Raw genomic sequence first — 19864 nt, forward strand, 5'->3', positions numbered from 1 at the left:
GCGCAAGCTCTGTTCGCTTTCCGCGGTGTGGGAAAGGGCCGCCGTTCACGGAATCTATCAGTTCCGGCGTGATCAGCATACAGAGTTCTCGCCTGAAGATGGCGGTCAGGTGGGCCGGGAAAATATTTTGTTCGGGTGATTTCTTGATCCGGCATGCAGATCCGAGAAGAACATCATAAGAAGCTATTCATCTGCTACGTAGCTAAACTGGCTTACGAAAACATTATGACCACTGCACGCAAAACTGAATGCGGCCTGGTGGCTTCGCTGGCATTTCGGCAAGGAAAGTTCGTGACTGGAGGAGAGATGAATGGGGGCCATTGTAGCAACTGTACGGACCACAGAGGGGAAATCCACTTACATGAGAGGTTCGACAAAGGACAGATTCCTATGGGCCGGCTCTGTGTACGAGAAAATCGGAAACAGTGAAGTTGGTCTGTTGTTCCCTTGCTACTGTCGTGAAAATCTATAATTGTGGTTGAATAGCGATGAAACCACGAGTAAGCGAAACCATGTTGGACATTCACGCCTCCTCACAGAACTTGATTGGTCGGAGACTTGCCCGTTCTGTGAAGCAGTGCAGGCGCGATCTGTGACGGATATGACGCCAAAGGACAGTGCTGAGGGACGTACAACTATTTTGGAGCACACCTTTAGCACACATTGTTGAAGACAGCACTCTGCGGCAGACAACTACTACGTGATCCAATATTTACTCAATAACATAGTTAATTACGATTTATGTTCGCACGAGATCGTGGGGAACAGACAGAGGGCTAATGGAATCGTGTCATCAGACCAGATAAATCACATTAGTTGATACACTGGGTCGATGGTCGTGTCCGGACGCACGGTCATCCACGCGAACGGGTGCTGGAAAAATTCACCGCGCCACGGACGCAGGCCTTTGGGGTCAGTCTCATTCCATGGGGGCATTCACCTGGACTTCTCTGGGACATCTGCTAGAAATCTAAAGCACCTTGACAGGTGCGAACATTGTTGCAGACCACCTGAATCCCTCCATGCTTAATGTCTTTCGCAACAGCTATTGCATCTTCTAACAGGATAACTATCAATGTCATAGTGTCAGAATCTTACTACAGTGGCTTGAGGAGCATGATAGTGAACTCATGCTGAGGTCTTTTAGCCTAAATATCTGCTTGATCTGTTCCCCACGGAACAAGTGTGGTCCGCTATCGGACTCCAGCTGTATGCCCTAAAATCACCAGCCTGTAATTGACGGAAATTTCGTGACTTATGTAGGCATCTCAGAAAACCTACCGAGAACTTGTCGAAGCCATGCCACAGACGATCGTTGATATATAATGTTCCAAACGTGTACCAACACATCCATAGCAGGTCATCTTATAACCGGGCTACTATAAATGATTCATTCGTTTTCAAAGCTCTATATCTTTCGAAGATATACATGTACAAATAAGACTGATGCGTAAATATAACCGTGAATTCACCAAGTTTGCATTTAGCACGCCGTATATGTTGCATGAGTTGCCCTCTAGTCACACAACAAAGTACAAGCAGTAGTCAATTTCATCCCATACCTCACGTAGCAACAGCCTCTCATTGGTCGTCACAGCAGTTGGTGCGTCCTTTGAGCTATTCCGGTGTTCCTGGCAGTGCGGGTACGGAAACACGGTCCTTAATCTACCCACAGCGGATGAAGTCACAAGGCGTTAAGTCAGCAATGAGATGGCAATTGCCAGCCGGTGTGGCCGAGCGTTTCTGGGCGCTACAGGCTGGAAGCGCGCGGCAGCTACGGTCGCAGGTTTGAATCCTACCTCGGGCATTGATGTGTGTGACGTCCTTAGGTTAGTTAGGTTTAAGTAGTTGTAAGTTCTGGGGAACTGATGACCTCAGCAGTTAAGTCCCATAGTGCTCAGAGCCATTTGAATCATTGTAGATGGCAATTGAACAGATTTCTTTCGCAGTATTGACGTTGAACAAGTGCTCGAAGCTCTTAAGATATGTTTTGGAGGTCCATATTGCGGTCGAAAGCTGAACTCCAAATACTATATGTAAAACTATAAAATTGCAAAAGTTTTGGACTGGTCCCCTGGTTTTACATAGCAAGGTGTGGTGTTTCGTTTTCCATATTCACGCCCCAGGCTGTCTGCAAGCGGCATGATGTAGCACTGCTGGTGCACAGCCTAATCTTCGTGTTTTGATGTCCCTGATAATACATATCTTAAATCCAAATACCGCATTACAATAATTTTTCCACCTCTCTATCGAGTGGACGAATAAGATTCTTTGCGAAACATTTTGTTTGTAACGAGAAACAAATTGTTATTTTCCGTTGACATGGGTTCTGGCAACAAAAACGCTTGATCAGCATTATTTTTTTGGGCCAAATCCATCAAAACATTGCAAAAACCAAATTACTAACATCTGCTGTAGCGACACAGAAAACGGACTTGTCGACTTTAAGAATAGACACGCAGTAGGTACATGTCTACGTACAGAACTTCCATTTAATCTTCATATTTTCCTTCCTGGTTATTCGTTGCTGTATATGGCGAATTTGTTACTTACAGTAGTACTTCATCAAAGTGCATCACACCGATAAACATTTTACATCTATTAGTATGTATCTTACCACACACCCGTGGGTGTGTCACACCACGTCATTTATTGGCGAAAAGATTTCAGAAAAATTGTTTTGTTCTGCTGTGGAACTTCACAGTCTCTGTCCTTTTACTGGTTCTCTGCTGGCCCCATATAATAACTTTAATGGTAGGAGGGGACCTCACGAAATGTACAAAATATAAGAGAAGCGCGACGCTGAAATTAAATAGCCCTTCTTAATATGTGAGAGATCCTCCTAATTTACATTAATTGTAACTGAGGCTTTTATCGGAATTAAACGTGTTTGTCGAGAGTACGCGAGCCGAGGGAGGGCGCAGCATTTAATATGAGTGCACGTGTGTACGCTTTCGTCTGCATATGAGCAAACGTTAGTGATCAACTCTGCACGGAATGTCCCTATGCTGTTTAATGAGAAAAAATAAGTTTCTAGAGCTAGCGCACAGTGCCGACGAAAATTAATTATTGATTCGAATGTCTCGTATAGGAACCTGGAACTGAAACTCTATTAACATAGATCACATTCCCAAAAATAAATGTGATTCACAGATTGCAGCGAACAATAACGCGAAAAAAAGCAGTTTTAACGGCAGATTGCGCGGAGACCTATCGTTTTCACTAAGTAAAAGGATCGGAGGGGAGAAAAGGTGCAAGTTTTGCCTACTAAAAGGCTGACAGAAGAGAATGGGTAGACTGCTAATCAAGTGATGACAGAATTCGCGGAAATAAATGTTTGATTAATTGTGGCCACCCAATGGGTATTTAATAGTTTTTATCTGAGAAAACATACCCTATGTGTTCTACCGATAACGTATTTCGAAGGGGATTAGAAAGAGGCTAAAAAATAAAATTAAAATGTTACATGCAGTTGTGCTCTTACATCGGCTGTAACTAACCAGAAATTAATGATTCGGACAGTTTTGTCAGCGCTTCTAGGGGAAATGGGAGTTTACGTCATCAACGAAAATTCTTGGGAACAGAAGAAATGAAAGGTCGTGTCCTAATTTAAGGAAGACTTCGTAGTAAACAAATTAATTTTACAGATGATATACTTTTACTAGTGCCGCAGTTTTGCGTACTGGCTCAAGACAATACGTAAATACAACAGAATACAACTGTAATTACTTGGCTTCTCCCCTTTTGTATTCACCTACAGAGTCGCAGCTGTCGATGTGAATGTATCTAAAACGCTACAACCTCTAATTTTGTGGATAATCGTAGCTCCTTTTACTTCATCGTTCGAAACTTCCACTAGCTTTGTGATGTAGTTTTCAGCAATCCCCTCTTCTACTATGAATAACCGGAAACACGTGCAGAATTCTGGGTGCTAACCTGCGGCCATTGTCGATTGCATTTCCCTCTGAGGCTCGTAAGGCTTGTATGTGTTTTTTACATTCGATTAATGTACCCTTCACTGTATCTGCTGACGCAGGTGACATCGGTTTAATAATTTCCAAGTAATCCAGATTAACCTGAAGTATACAGTTTTCGTCTCCATAGCGAGACATTAATATACGTTTCATTTCCTCATACGAATTCGCAGTGATGTGACTGCCTTCATCCATATCCTTTGGCTTATCTTCTAAATATCCCCGGAGGAAGACGTGCTTGTCTATAGTAGAAATCGAAGGATTTCTGTCGATGGATGACTGAAACTGTTCCCAAAATAGAAATCACTTCTCAAGTTCACGTGAAAATAACCCTAATTTGATGATGGGAAGCGGTACAAAATGTGTCACAGGTGTCAGAGTTTCTGTCGCGGATGAAGCTAGTGTCAGGTTTGTAATTAATGATGACAAACTACGCTTATTCTCACTGGATGACTTCAAAATTGCCTGCCCAGAGCTGTCTATATACAGTATTTCTCGCATTTTCTGACATTGGCGTAACAGTCTGTTTCGGAAAGCAGATCCTGAATTGCATCGTCAAGCACTCTCAAACAGTCCAATGTCTCTTGCAGTCCGCACGTACTCATTATCTGTATCTTAACGTGTTTTTCATTCATCAACTGCAGTACTGAACTGTATTACTAGCTTTCTTTCAATGTTTCGTTTCCTTTTCAAGTTGCGTAAACGTGTTTCTATATCTGTCTCCGTCGTCGTACTTTAATCTGATGCCATACACAAACTATCAAAGAATGTATACAAGAAACTGTAAATATTGCGCTGTCTCAGATCACCATAAAAGAGTAGCAGTCAAAGATTGTAGTACAACGAACAATAGACGGCGCTGTTTGCGTCCAATATATAACGTAAAAACTGTCACTACTCAGTATCGTTGCACGCAACACTCAATCCTAGTTAATGTATGAGTTAATATGCGCGTCCATTAACATGTGCCTGGCAGGGAAAACTTACAAGTCAAATGCCGGTGATGAAGTAACGTGATTACAGGCAGCCGTGCTATAAGCTGTCTCCGCTCTTACCTCGTTTCGAGGACGTGACGTGGAACAAGTGGACGTCGTTTCCTTCTTTCCTTTTCCGTCCAGCAGCTGGTTCCTTCACCACCAGTCACAGGATCCCGAGTTTCGACACCGTTTTACGTTTCGTATAATGACTGACAGGACAATATATATCGTTCATACAGGTTTATTTACGTTAGTAGTCAGAGATATAAAACAGAGATTAATACAGTACAAACACAGTATTTATTTAACCCTCAACAGTTCGCCCTCCCCTTTTCCGGACACGGGGATGGCGCCCTTTGCTTTCAGTTTTCAGCCTTCGTAATATTGGAACCGTTTTGTGTTTCAATTTAGAATTTCCAAGCTTCACAACACCACACCTTTTTAACGGGGCGAAATCGTCAGATACAAATCTCTCTCTCTCCCTCTCTCTCTCTCTCTCTCTCTCTCTAGAGAACATAGGAAAGCTCAGTGAGGCTATTCACAGATAATGCTGTTACGAATAGGAACATTGTATTGCCACGAAACTGTAGTGCATTGGAAGAAAGAGCTGCAGAAGGTTGACGTTTGATGCAGGAATGGCAGTAGACGCTCTTGGTAAATAAATGTGACGTATTGCCTATGTATAGACGGAAAGATACTTTGCTGTTAGATTATGTCAATAAATCCCTAGAAATAGTTGACAACCATAAAACATCTATGCATCCGTAGCAACCAGGTGCAACAACCATATAAAAATAGTTGTAGAAAATGCAAATGGCAGGCTCAGATTCATCAGAAAAATCCTAAGGAATAATTCGTTTAGAAAAGAAGTAGCTTACAAAACGCTCGTTCGTCCAATTATTGAGTACGGCTCCTCAGTATGGGACAGTTAGTGTGGGACAGTTACTAGGTGCGATCAACAGAGAATGTGAAGACTGACGATGTCGTTTAGTAAGCGCGAGGACTTTACGGGGATACTCATTGAACTTCATTGGCAGTCGTCACAAGAGGTGGCTTGTACATCACGGAGAGATTTACTGTTGAAATTCTGAGAGCGGACGTTCCAAGAAGAGGAAGTCAACTTATAACTTCCTCTCAACACGCATGTCGTAAAACGACCATAACGGGGAAACCAGAGACATTACAGCTCATACGGATACTTACTAACAGTCGCTCTTGCTGGACGCCATTCGTGCATGAAAAGAGAAAGGGACGATATGTTACCGGAATTGTTCTCTGTCAGTCACTATAAAAGTCACTGTAACGTGCCTAGCGAGCTGCAGAAGTAAGTGACGACAGCATTAACTTTAAAAATGTTAACACCCTGATCAAGTGTACAAGAACACATGCCGAAAGGTTACCAAAAGAAGTAATACAGCAATAAAGTTACTGAACATTGCACACAGAGAGTACAGATCCGTTTCTTAAGATAAGCAGTTCACAATTTCTACCGCCTTCATCATGACAGCTTTTACGAGATGGTGCATGGATGTTTTACACGCTTAATGATAACAATCTTCATATGTAAATCCATCTGTTTTGCTTTATATCTTTCGTGTAAATAACATTGTCTAAAGTAAAAATCCGAGACACGCCTGAGACGTGCACTGTGGAAATGTAGACGCCGAAGAGGGAAGAAGGTATTTAATTATTGTGCCAGGAACTAATGGAAAGATTTGCGTTACTCTTACTCTGTACAACACGCATTTACACGGGTGTGTGGGTATTCTCAGTAATATACAATCACAACAGCAACAAACGGAAGAAGGCAAAAGATATTAGGCTCTTATAGAGGCATACAGATAGTCGTTTTCCCCTCATTCCATTTGCGAACTGAATAGTAAAGCGTATGACTAGTAGTGGTACAAGATGCCCTCCGCCATGTGTCGTAAGGTGGCTTGCACAATATGTATTTAAATATAGATGTAGATATTTCTGCGTAAGCTGGAACATCATATGAATAGGGAAAAACTTCAATAAAGATTCATTTCAATCTAAAAATCAGGAAGCAAAACGTCGTCCTCTAGTATCACCAAGCATGGGAGAGGTTTGAATACGACCGGAGTTATGTAACGTGAGGTGATGCCATAGTATTCTGTCCAGGGCTCTCCTTGAGACATGACAATGATTTGTCATTGGAAGTGATAGATGACTCATTTTTCTTTTTGCAGATGACACGATTGTTATTGTGAAACACCTGTAACGTAATATAAATGATGTAGCTAATAAGACAGTAAGTCACATCAGCATGTTCCTTGCAGAGGAAGGATTCATGCTTAACAAAACGCACTGTATAGTGTTTTTTTATTATTTTATTTTTATTACAGCAGTCCCTCTGTTTTACGTTACAGCATTGCGGGAGTCACAGCTGTGTACCGACGGCCGCCGTGCAGGGTATCAAAAAAAATGGTTCAAATGGCTCTGAGCACTATGGGACTCAACTGCTGTGGTCATAAGTCCCCTAGAACTTAGAACTACTTAAACCTAACTAACCTAAGGACAGCACACAACACCCAGCCATCACAAGGCAGAGAAAAATCCCTGACCCCGCCGGGAATCGAACCCGGGAACCCGGGCGTGGGAAGCGAGAACGCTACCGCACGACCACGAGATGCGGGCTGCAGGGTATCGGACAGGTCTGCGCCACCTTGTTGTGATGATGATAGACGCCTCGACCAAATGACTGATCGTGCTTTTGTTCACTGTTAGGTCTCCGTAGACATTCTGCAAGCGCTATCAAAAAAAAAAAGCCACCTTTTTAAAGGCTATGTATAGCGCCGTCATCTATCACAAACTACAGCAGGTGAAGTGGGGATATTCCACGATGTCCCACAATAAATTCCGCATTTTTTCAACTGACACGAGTTGTGAAAAAAAGTATTATATTACTTGTACAAAGCTTTTCGTAGGTCGTCAGCAAAGATGTACTGACAAGGAACCTCTTGAGTGCGAGATCCCAAGAGGCCAGTGATGTTTACGCCATTCGACGCCCAATATATTGTTTACCGTGCAACCTCAATATTGGCAGCTAATAGCAATACGGGTCGGAACTGGACGTATCCGACTGTGAGCAGAGCATGAGGCTACGGAGTGTAGTTGAAATACTTAGTCGGCGAGTAATTCTCAACAGTATTACAGTGCTAGTGGTATTGTTACAAAGCGAACATTGCGTTATACCTACAACAACGGTTGTCGAAGTTTAAATTTCATCAGAAAGGGCCAAAGGAATTTCACAGAGTGAGAAAGAAGTGGCAAATGAAATATTAGCGTTTCTGCAGCGAAATGTGTGGCATCGCATACGCACGCCTTTGCGGTCAATGTACATGAGAAGTACAATGATGGTGATACGTTATTTACAAGTAAAAGTGACACTGAAATAGATGTCGAGCCATGTAGTTCATCATCCTTGTCGGACAGAGCCACAAATCCCGTCTCCAGTGAAACGCAGTAAAGGACAGTTGTCCAACGAGTGGGTACTTAACATAATTACGTAAGTGTAAGAAAAAAAAAGAACCAATTACTAACAAATTTCGATTAAGTCGCCAGCAATATGACTGTGTAAAGCACAAGAAAAACTACGGATATCCAAGGGAATGGAAGACGCACTTGTTACAAAAACAGGTGTCTGCACGTTTCAAGGACTTTCAACACAGTTTACAGGATGTACTTGATAGTGATCTATTACGCTGCACACATCATATTTCGTGCGACATAGATTACGGTGATTTAAAGGGAAGCAGTGGATGATTCAAATGGTTCAAATGGCTCTGAGCACTATGGGACTCAACATCTGCGGTCATCAGTCCACTAGAACTTAGAACTACTAAACCTAACTAACCTAAGGACAACCCGAGGCAGGATTCGAACCTGCGGCCGTAGCGGTCGCGCGGTTCCACAGTGAAGCGCCTAGAACCGTTCGGTCACAGAGGCTGGCAATAGATGATTGCATAAACTTCAAACAGTGCTAACAGTGTTACAGGAGTGCAAAACTTAAGATAAGAAAATTTCAAACAAAGCATCAACTTGACAATCCACAGCAAACTGCGGAATTAGGCGGAAAATTTTTTAGATGGGGTAAGCAAACTTATCGTTCAGTAAGGAATTTGTTTTCAACTCCGACCACTAGGGATTTGGTGAGGAAATACCGGTACGTATGAAGGGAACCCTGGAAATTAGAGATACGAAGAGAGTTGTATCAAGACCAACTGACATAAATACCTCGACGCATTCGTATATAATTATGCCGACTGTTTATCTGAATAATAAATTGTCTGGAAAGTATTTTATTGTGTTGCGAGAGATTGGAAGTTGCTCTCTCCCCTACGATTCTTTCTCGTGTGCGTGTTCTTCCAAGGGCAGTAGAGAATATTTAAATAAATGGTTCAAATGACTCTGAGCACTGTGGGACTTAACTGCTGAGATCATCAGTCCCCTAGAACACAGAACTACTTAAACCTAACTAACCTAAGGACAACACACACATCCATGCCTGAGGCAGGATTCGAACCTGCGACCGTAGCGGTCGCGCGGCTCCAGACTGTAGCGCCTAGAACCGCTCGTCCACTCCGGCCGGCCAGAGAATATTTACATCACAGCAATGAACAGTGGGAAAATGGGTGTAAGAGAACTACAACTATAGTATGAGCGCTGCTTTTGGCCAATAGATGGTCATAATAACTTACTTTTGTTTGATTCCTCCTCCGCGTGTAAAAATCATACTATTTTAGAGCAAACTAAACTAAACTAAGCTCCCTCCGAGCAGGCCTTGGAAGGCCCAAGGATGCCGACCGGCCGCCGTGTCATCCTCAGACCACAGACGTCACTGGATGCTGATATGGAGGGGAATGTGGTCGTCACACTGCTCTCCCAGCCGTATGTCAGGTTACGAGACCGGAGCCGCTACTTCTCAATCAAGTATCTTCTCAATGTGCGTCATAAGGTCTGAATGCACGCCACTTGTCATCAGCGCTCGGCAGACCGGATAGTCACCCATCCATGTGCTATCCCAGGCCGACAGCGCTTAACTTCGGTGATCTGACGGGAATCGGTGTTACCACTATGGCAAGGCCGTTGGCTTAGAGCAAACTACCCTCCAGAAAAGTGCGTGAGATTGTAGCTCATACTACCTGGAACCACTAGACGAATTTAGCCTTTGTATATCCGTCTTTTTCCTTGCCTATAAAACATATTGTCGCGCTATCTACAGCTACACCTTAAAGGACAGCAAGTTTCGCGATAAGCTCCACGAGAGTCTATCTCCGTTCCTTAAAAGTGGATACCTTTTTGAACGTCCTTTATTGTTTGTATGTCCGAAGAAATTTGATCTTTATAATGCGAACCTTTGTGACACTGCGGCGCGCCGATTTTCATTCGACATTCGTGGTCCAAATTAATGGTTTGTTTTGAACATTTCTTGGATGTCGACGATGGTCATCTTGTGAAGCATGCTACATACATCCCACAGAAGGTTGATCTCTGCATCTCCCAGAGACACATATTCTGTTACCCTCCTGATACACAATGTGAGTTAATAGCAGTTAACACTTTTCCTCTCGTATTTATTAACACAGCACTTTGAAATGAGCCCCACTAAAGACTGAACATGCGACCTCACATTCAAGGGGTTTCTTTGAAGTTACGGCTTCGATGTTTCCCAGCTTTTTTGTTGCGTCGTTTCATGTTGCCCAGGAGGTGAACGAAAATTGAGGGCTGTTCGGAGATGCAGATGTCAGGGATTGCCCAGCAAGTACGGCAGCCAGGAGCGTCTCCAGATGAGAGATACGGCCGGCCGGCCCGCCCCCTGCCCCTGTTGTGCTCCGCCGTGCAGAGCTGGTGGCTCCCCAGCTGCCTGCGCGGCTGCGGTGCCCGCGGCGTGTGAGCGGGCGCGCGGCATTCATTACAGGGCTTTGTCCCGCCGCGGTCGTGCGGAACGCCCGCAGCCACGCGGTTATTAACCTGCGCCGGGCAGAGCAGAGCAGAGCAGGCCACAGTGCAGCGGCGAGGCGAGTCGCCGGCCTGCCAGACGCCGGGGTCCCGCCGTGTCGCGCCGCGCTGCGCGAAAAACGGGGACACTCGTCGAGGCTCTCACTGTGCGAGTCGTTAGCACCGTGGCTGTCTCTCTGGACGTCTGCAGAGATCCACCAAAGATCGACAGTACCTATTAATCTGCAGACGATTCAGCCGGTTGTGAGGCGTTCAATAAGCAATGCGACACATTTCTTTCCTCGGCCAATATCGGTTGAAAAAAATGCACAATTTGTTGTGGGACATCGTGGAATATTCCGCCTTCAGCCCCTATAGTTTCATGAAGTTCCCATAGATGGCGACGCTATACGCAGCCTTTAAAATAGCTTCTGCAAGAGAGGTGCTTTAATAGCAGAGTCATAGGCGCTTGCAGATTGTCTGCGGAGGCCTGGCAGTGAACAAAAGCACGCTGAGTCGTTGAGCGAGGAGTCTATCACGATCGCAGCAAGGTCGGACAAACCTGTGCCGCTTGGCGGCTGGCCACACACGGCTGTGACTCCTGCGATGATGGAACGTGCAAACACTCTCATTCGAGGTGCTCGACGGATCACAGTCAAACATCTAGCTGCACAACTGGACGTCCGTGTTGGTACTGCTGACACACACGTCCACTCTAAGGTGTGTGACAGCTGGGTTTCTCTCCGTCTAACAGAAGACCACATAGAACAACGAACGACAATCTTACGAGGTTATTAGTGACAGTTTTTTGTCGAACATCGTTACAGGCGATGCAACAGTTTTCATCACTTCAGATGCGATTCAAGTAGGAGTCTTTACATGCAAAAACCAGTCAAAATTAGTTTATGCTTTTTTGTACGAGAAGGAATTTATCAAGGATTACATACAGGATTTGTATCAATTTGATTACGATGAGGAATAATCCTATTTACTGCATCAGAAGTATTGTTCGTTGTATCATCCTTCTGAGCCTTCTTCAGAAGAAGACTAGCACCAACAATTGAACTAGTAATGGGATCAGATGGAATACGATTTCGAACTTACTTATAGGTTTGTCTACAAAATATACAAACTTGAAATACAAACTATTACAATAGAGCGTGTTCGTAAATTCCAGTTACAAACTTCTAGGACATATATGGGGGACTGAGTACATACTACTTTGAATAGGAACCCACGTCTGGAAACGCGGCAGTTTGAATACGTGTTTGCTAGGTAGGTATGCAACAGGATAGACATGGTGTGGGGTAGTTACTTCGGATCGCCTGATGTCATTTGACATCGTCCAACTCTTTGACTCAGTTCGAGCTTCATTCGCATGGCTGTGACTGTCAGAGCAAAATAGTTGACTACACGTTTGACGAAACACTGACATGATCCTTCTGAATGGCGAAGCTCACGGTAATGGAAGAGCTACTCATCGCTTTTATCAAGATAGTTCCCCACAACGTCCGACTCCATCGCATACCCTCCTCGCCACAATTAGGCAACGGCTTCGAGAAACCGTCAGCAAGCGTGGCTGTGTTCCTCCAAGCAAACGCCGCACGCGTACTGTATCAAGTTGAAGAGAACCCGTCAACGAGTACACGAGCAATGTCTTGTGCTACTGATGAGTGCAAGTGTAAAATAAGTGATGTACTGGGTCACGTCTAATCAATTAATTGTAAAAGTGGTCGCATTACCAACACGTTTTCAAATTGTGTAGCACTGAAGCGATACGTTTCCATGCATGGGTTCAAATTCAACTCACTCCCCTATACAAATCCGAGAAGTTTGTAAGGGAATTTTCTAACATCCAGTATATCTTTATTCAGTGTCAAACTGTTGGTCATCGTCTTTGCCTTCCTCTACAGTTTCGTCTCTGCCATTTTAATCTCAAGGTAAAGACGGTAGTTGTGCCTGCGACCATTAGACTGATTGCCTCCTGCGAGAATGGGACACTTACCTTATGATGCCTTGATTTGCTACAACTGAAATATGCAGCCGAACTTAGTAAAAACCTGTGTAGTACATCTCTGTCACAATGCACACGAGAAAATTTTTGAGAGTAATTTATTCTGCATTGCCGTATGTTCTTGTTACAGGCGTCAGCTCCTTCCTCCGATAGCCGGCCGCGGTGGTCGTGCGGTTCTAGCGCTGCAGTCCGGAACCGCGGGACTGCTACGGTCGCAGGTTCGAATCCTGCCTCGGCCATGGATGTGTGTGATGTCCTTAGGTTAGTTAGATTTAAGTGGTTCTAAGTTCTAGGGGACTGATGACCTAAGGTGTTAAGTCCCATAGTGCTCAGAGCCATTTGAACCTTCCTCCGATAATTGGCTTACAGGTAGAATTGATTTTGACGTAATTCCGACACCATGCATTAAAACGTTGTGAAGAGTTGGTGACATAGGAACAACCATACAAATCTGTACCCATTTTTGCAGTTTCATGTGCAATGGTATCGCCGGCCGGTGTGGCCGTGCGGTTCTAAGCGCGTCAGTTTGGAAGCGCGTGACCGCTACGGTCGCAGGTTCGAATCCTGCCTCGGGCATGGATGTGTGTGATGTCATTAGGTTAGTTAGGTTTAAGTAGTTCTAAGTTCTAGGGGACTGATGACCTCAGTAGTTAAGTCCCATAGTGCTCAGAGCCATTTGCAATGGTATCAAATTCATCAGTATCAATGCTGTGGCCATTCGAAATCATTTCCAGGTTTACGTTGAATCGTTTAATTAATCCAAGAAAACTTCTCATCCATTTTCTTCCTTTTTAAAATAGATTTAAAATACCGTAAAAGCTTTTCTGATAAATTTCTTGACTGTTACCAAAGAATATAGAGTAAAAAAAGACGAAAAACTGCAGCGTTGAAATACTCAAACGAATTTATCACTACATTTTGCCTGAACAAAAATGGCGGATGAGGATGGACCATGTTCTCGTGCTAAACAACTGTCATCGGTCTAAATTGCATGAATGTAAAAGAAATATAGCTCGACAAAACCGACAGGTGACAAAAACATTGAAATCTGGACATTTTGAGGTAACATACACTATGTGATCAAAAGTATCCAGACACCTGGCTGAAAATGACTTACAAGTTCGTGGCGCCCTCCATCGGTAATGCTGGAATTCAATATGGTGTTGGCTCACCCTTAGCCATGTTGACAGCTTCCACTCTCGCAGGCATAAGTTCAATCAGGTTTCTTGGTGAATGGCAGCCCATTCTACACGGAGTGCTGCGCTCAGGGGGGTATCGATGTCGGTCGATGAGGCCTGGCACGAAGTCAGAGTTCCAAAACATCCCATAGGTGTTCTATAGGATTCAGGTCATGACTCTGTGCAGGCCAGTCCATTACAGGGATGTTATTGTCGTGTAACCACTTCGCCACAGGCCGTGCCTTATGAACAGGTGCTCGATAGTGTTGAAAGATGCAATCACCATCTCCGAACTGCTCTTCAACAGTGGGAAGCAAGAAGGTGCTTCAAACATCAGTGTAGACCTGTGCTGTGATAGTGCCACGCAAAACAACAAAGGGGGTTAGCCCCTCCATGAAAAACACGACCACACCGTAACACCACCGCCTCCGAATTTTAGTGTTGGCACTACCCATGCTGACAGATGACGTTCACCAGGCATTAGCCATACCCACGCCCTGCCATCGGATCGCCACATTGTGTACCGTGATAAGTCACTCCACACGTTTTTCCACTGTTCAATCGTCCAATGCTTACGCTCCTTACACCAAACGAGGCGTCGTTTCTCATTTACCGGCGTGATGTGTGGCTTATGAGCAGCCGCTCGACCATGAAATTAAAATTTTCTCACCTCTCGCCTAACTGTCATAGTACTTGCAGTGGATTCTGATGCTGTTTGGAATTTTTGTGTGATGGTCTGGATAGATATCTGCCTATTACACATTACGACCCTCTTCAACTGTCGGCTGTCTCTGTCAGTCAACAGACGAGGTCGGCCTGGTACGCTTTTGCGCTGTACGCGTCCCTTCATGTTGCCACTTCACTATCACACTGGAAACAGTGGGCCTAGTGATAATTAGGAGTGTGGAATTCTCGCGTACAGACGAATGACCCAAGTGACACCCAATGACCTGATCACGTTCGAAGTCTGTGAGTTCCGTGGAGCGCCCCATTCTGCTCTCTCACGATGTCTAATGACTACTGAGGTCGCTGATATGGAGTAGCTGGCAGTATGTGGCAGCGTAATGCACATAATATGAAAAACGTATGTTTTTGATGGTGTCCAGATACTTTTGATCACATAGTCTAAATATCTATAGAAATACTGTCTGTAAATGTACGATTTGAAGAATAAAGATATGACGTAAGATAAAATACCTTTAATATCCATATTCAGTGGGTGTTTTTACCTAAATTTAACCTCAAAATCGAGAGAAACAAGAGTCACAAACAAGAACGCACGGACTAGCACATGCATTTCTCACTATATGTGTCATTTACCATTGACTTTGTAACAGGTGGCGTGAGCGAAGAGGAAGGTTCCGGCTGCCGAAAGACGGGAAGGATATCGATCTTGAAGATTAGCAGGTTTGAACTGATTTGTAAGTAACTTGGCGATTTTGGTTTTTGCAGAGTTTTAGAGGGCAAATACTCCTACGTGCGATGTCTCGAAAATGACAATACGTATCCCAACGTGCGCTCGAGTCATTGGGCTGCGCAAAATCTGAAGGCACAATGAAAGTGAAGTTCTTACCTTGCGCGGGCAGAGGGAGGATGGGGCTTCCCTGTCCTTGTAGAGCTAGCGGTTTCCGCACGCTCGGGATGTCTTCATTGCGAGGTGATGCCACCTAGAACGTACAGGCTGGGACCAGAAATACAGTGAACAATTCCTGATTAGGACAAAGTCAGGGTAAACTCTGATCGTGTTCCTTAGCGATTGTTACTTGCAAATCGGTCTTAGGAGCTGGACACAGGTACGAAAGTACTTCAGGCTAATCGAACCATTCAGTAGCTGGTTCGCAAAGAAGTTTTTTTCAGCACATGTGGTGCTCGTATGAGTCTCATCCCTCAAATTGAGTGATTAGAGGCCTTGGAGCAGAAACGACCTGAATCTATTCTCAGACTCTGAATGGGTGAGATCTCCGGTTTGTTTGATACGCTGAAGCAGCGAGCTAACGCCTCGGATCAGAGTGCCAAGTGGTTCACTTTCGGTGAGCAGAACTGGCGCTGTGACGTGAAGCAAATGTTGAGGTACGGCGCCGGGATCGACGCTTGTGGGGAGTCCTGAACGGCGTCGGTTGCTTACGACAGAAGGACGGTGGCAATGTAAGTCGGAATATCACCTGACGGAGTAAATACTATTACTTTACATGTCGGTACTCACGTTGTGGCCGGCCGAAGTGGCCGTGCGGTTAAAGGCGCTGCAGTCTGGAACCGCAAGACCACTACGGTCGCAGGTTCGAATCCTGCCTTGGGCATGGATGTTTGTGATGTCCTTAGGTTAGTTAGGTTTAACTAGTTCTAAGTTCTAGGGGACTAATGACCTCAGCAGTTGAGTCCCATAGTGCTCAGAGCCATTTGAACCATTTTTGAACTCACGTTGTGGTTGTGGTCTTCAGACAGAAGACTGTCATGATCCGGCCCTCCATTCACTCCTCTACGAGGCTCTTCACTTCTGCATAATTACTGCAACCCACATCCATTTCAACCTTCTTACCGCATTCGTACCTAGGTACTCGTCAAAAATTCTTACTCTCCACACTTCCCTCCACTACCAAACTGAAGATTTGTTCATGGCTTAGGTTGTGTCCCATCAACTTGTCCCTTCTTTTATTTCACCTGTGCCATAAACGTCTATTTTCCATGTTCGCTTCATTTCCATTTTGTTAGTTGTCAGATCGACCGATCCATACTTTAATATTCTTCTGCAGCACCATATTTAAAAAGCTCTACCGTCTTCTTTCTGAACTGATTACCTACTCTGTTTCACTTCTGTACGGTCTTATACTCCATAAAAATAAATTTAGAAGTAATACTTCCCAACACTTAAATTTATGGACAGTGGTACGGAGAAAAGATAGGATTGAATTGAGCATTTATGCAGTATTGCTGTTCACCTGGAATATGCCCGCCTGCCTCCTGTAAGACTTCATTTCGCAGTTGTGTTACGTAAAATTTATATTCGATGTTAACATATTTCTCTGCTTCGCTAAAGGTATTTTTTTTTTTTTTTTTTTTTTTTTTGATCGAGTGCGTTTTATATCGTCTCTATTTGACTCTTCGTCATGTATTTGCTCCTCAACTAGCAAAATTCATCGGTAACTTTCAATGCCACGTATCTAATTGCCTAAACAATACCAAATTTAATGTAACTACATTCTATTACCCCTATTTTACTTTTGTAATGTATATTTTATATCCTCTTTTCAATACAATATCCAGTCCGCTCTTGCAAGCCCTTCACAATCGCTGACAGAATTACCATGTTATCGGCAAACCGCAATGTTTTTATTTCTTTTCTCTGAACTTTATTTCGCTTTCCAAATTTATCATTGATTTCCTTTACTGCTTGTTCAGTGTACAGATTGAACAAAATCTGGGAGAGGTTATAATCCTGTTTCACTCCCTTCTCAACTACTGTTTTCCTCTCACACTTTTCGTCTCATAACTGCAATCTGGTTTCTGTGCAAGTTGCTGATAACTTCTCACTTCCTGTTTTTAACCCTGCTACCTTCAGAATTTCAAAGGGTGTATTCCTGTCAACACTGTCAAAAGGTTTCTCTAGAAATGCTACAAATTTATACATGCTATTCTCCGGTCTGTCTTATAAAACAACTGTCGGGTCAGTGTGGTCTCAGGCGTTTAGAGGTCGCCTTCAACAAGTTTCTTTTTACTTTATTTATTTTTTATTCTTCTCACGAATTATTACATTCTTCGTGAAGTCTGAGAGAATCTCACTCTGATATATCTCGCACAAGAGATGGAATAATTTTGTCGTGACTGGCTCTTACAAGCTACTTACAAAGTTTTAATTATCCTGTCAAAATATTAAAGCCGCAACAATGAAATTGGGTGATGGTTTTAATCCTTCTCTATATGTCCGCCCTTCAATGTGATAATTCATCGTTGAATAACTCTTTGAAAATCAACTCGGTTGGATTGGCCAGACGCAGCTGCAACAGTTTCACTGCGTCCTCGGTTCTGTGGGTTTTCGATTGGGCGTGAGCAGTCCAGACACACAGCGGTCGGAGAATCCTTGTCATGCTGAAAATGTCGTACAAGGTACTGAAAACTGCTTAATGACTGATTTTCACTTTTCCCACTATCGCCTCGACTGTGATACGTTGACGTTCGATCACCAGAGCCTCCACTTCTGTAGCGACTCCCGGTTTCTCACAGAGAGGATGTCCTCCACTTCGCTCTTCGTCATTCACGCTTGTGTGGCCAACTGGAATTACCCGCTATCTAACCGCTGTGTCGTGCGAAAGTGCCTTAATGCCGTAGACTTAAACCGGTTCAGCACTGATGGGTGCAGCGCTGGTTCTCTTCGAATTGAGAAAGCAAACTACCTTCTAATACTCCACTATCAACGGGATGTGCAGTTAGTTCCCAGCTCCCCTAGTGGTGTGCTGCGGTACTGTGGCCTGTACCTGGATTGTAGACACGTGCCTGAAAACAAACAAAAATTTAGTTACGTAACTTTATTTTATCGCGGTGATGATAAAAAAAAAACCTTTACGTCTATTCCTCGTATTTTGTAAGAAGGAAACTGGTTAGAGACAACTAAGGAATATAATAAGAGAGCATATTGTTGTATCCTTCCTAGTTGTCATAGATGGGGTGTCTAGGAAACCTGCTTCTCGGATCGCTAGACAACAATTCAAGCAAATCGTAATAAGAGTTTTATCACGAAATGAATCAATGACAATACTTAACTTTCAGAAATACATAGATGTGTAGCAAACAAAGGGCGACATGCAGTATAATCAACGTCCTTCAGTATAACTATTCTAATTAAAGTGAAGTAATACTGTGTATGATTCTATCCAGGTCGCTGGTCTTGACGTTTCTGTAGAACTCGTAGAACTGGGCCGCGACCATTCGGCAGCGGTGCTTATGTTCTCTTCGCCTAGAGGCCGCTGCTATCGCGTTGTTGTCCTAGAGAGGGGTCGGTCAGCGTGCTATTGGCTGACTTCAACTTCACAGCCTTCCCTGCTTTAACGTTCCCGACTGGCGTTCCGGTGCTAGAATTCACACCGTAACACATATGAAGTACAGAATCAAGAAATATATGTGTTGGAGCGCCCACATACTCCACCACCACTTCCGCAACGTTCGTATTCGGCGCCGCCCGCGAGAAAACAATATGAGCACGCCTGCTCCACTCGATGGCAGCACCACCGCCGGACGAGTGTTCCCGGCGGCACGCCGCCAGCGCGGCCGCGCTCTCTTGTGCTTCAGTCGTCGTAGCTGGAGGTTCCACTCACAGAATTGGGCAGTTACGTGTTACAGTACCTCTACCATTGCATGTGATCGAACTCGACCTAGACTTGTATTCTTCAGTTCATGTTCTCTCACTGTTGTGTAGTTCCGGTGCTCGGGTCACCGCCGTTCTGGGAATAACCCGAATGGGGCAAAAATTGGTAGATGCGATGTACATTTACGGACAGATAAATCGTTACAATTTCAGAAAAACTGGATGATTTATACAAGAGAAACAGATTCACAAATTGAGCAAGTCAATAACGCGTTGGTCCACTTGGGCCCTTATGCAAATGTTATTCTGCTTGACATCGATTGACGACCTTTTGGCAGTCCTCATGAGGGATATCGCCCAAATTCTGTCGAACTGGTGACTTAAGCTGTCAAAATTCTGAGCTGGTTTGGGGGCCCTGGGCATAATACTCCAAACGTTCTCAACTGGGGAGAGATCCGGTGACC

This window comes from Schistocerca americana, chromosome 1, assembly GCF_021461395.2.
Source record: "Schistocerca americana isolate TAMUIC-IGC-003095 chromosome 1, iqSchAmer2.1, whole genome shotgun sequence".
NCBI classification, from domain to species: Eukaryota; Metazoa; Arthropoda; class Insecta; order Orthoptera; family Acrididae; genus Schistocerca; species Schistocerca americana.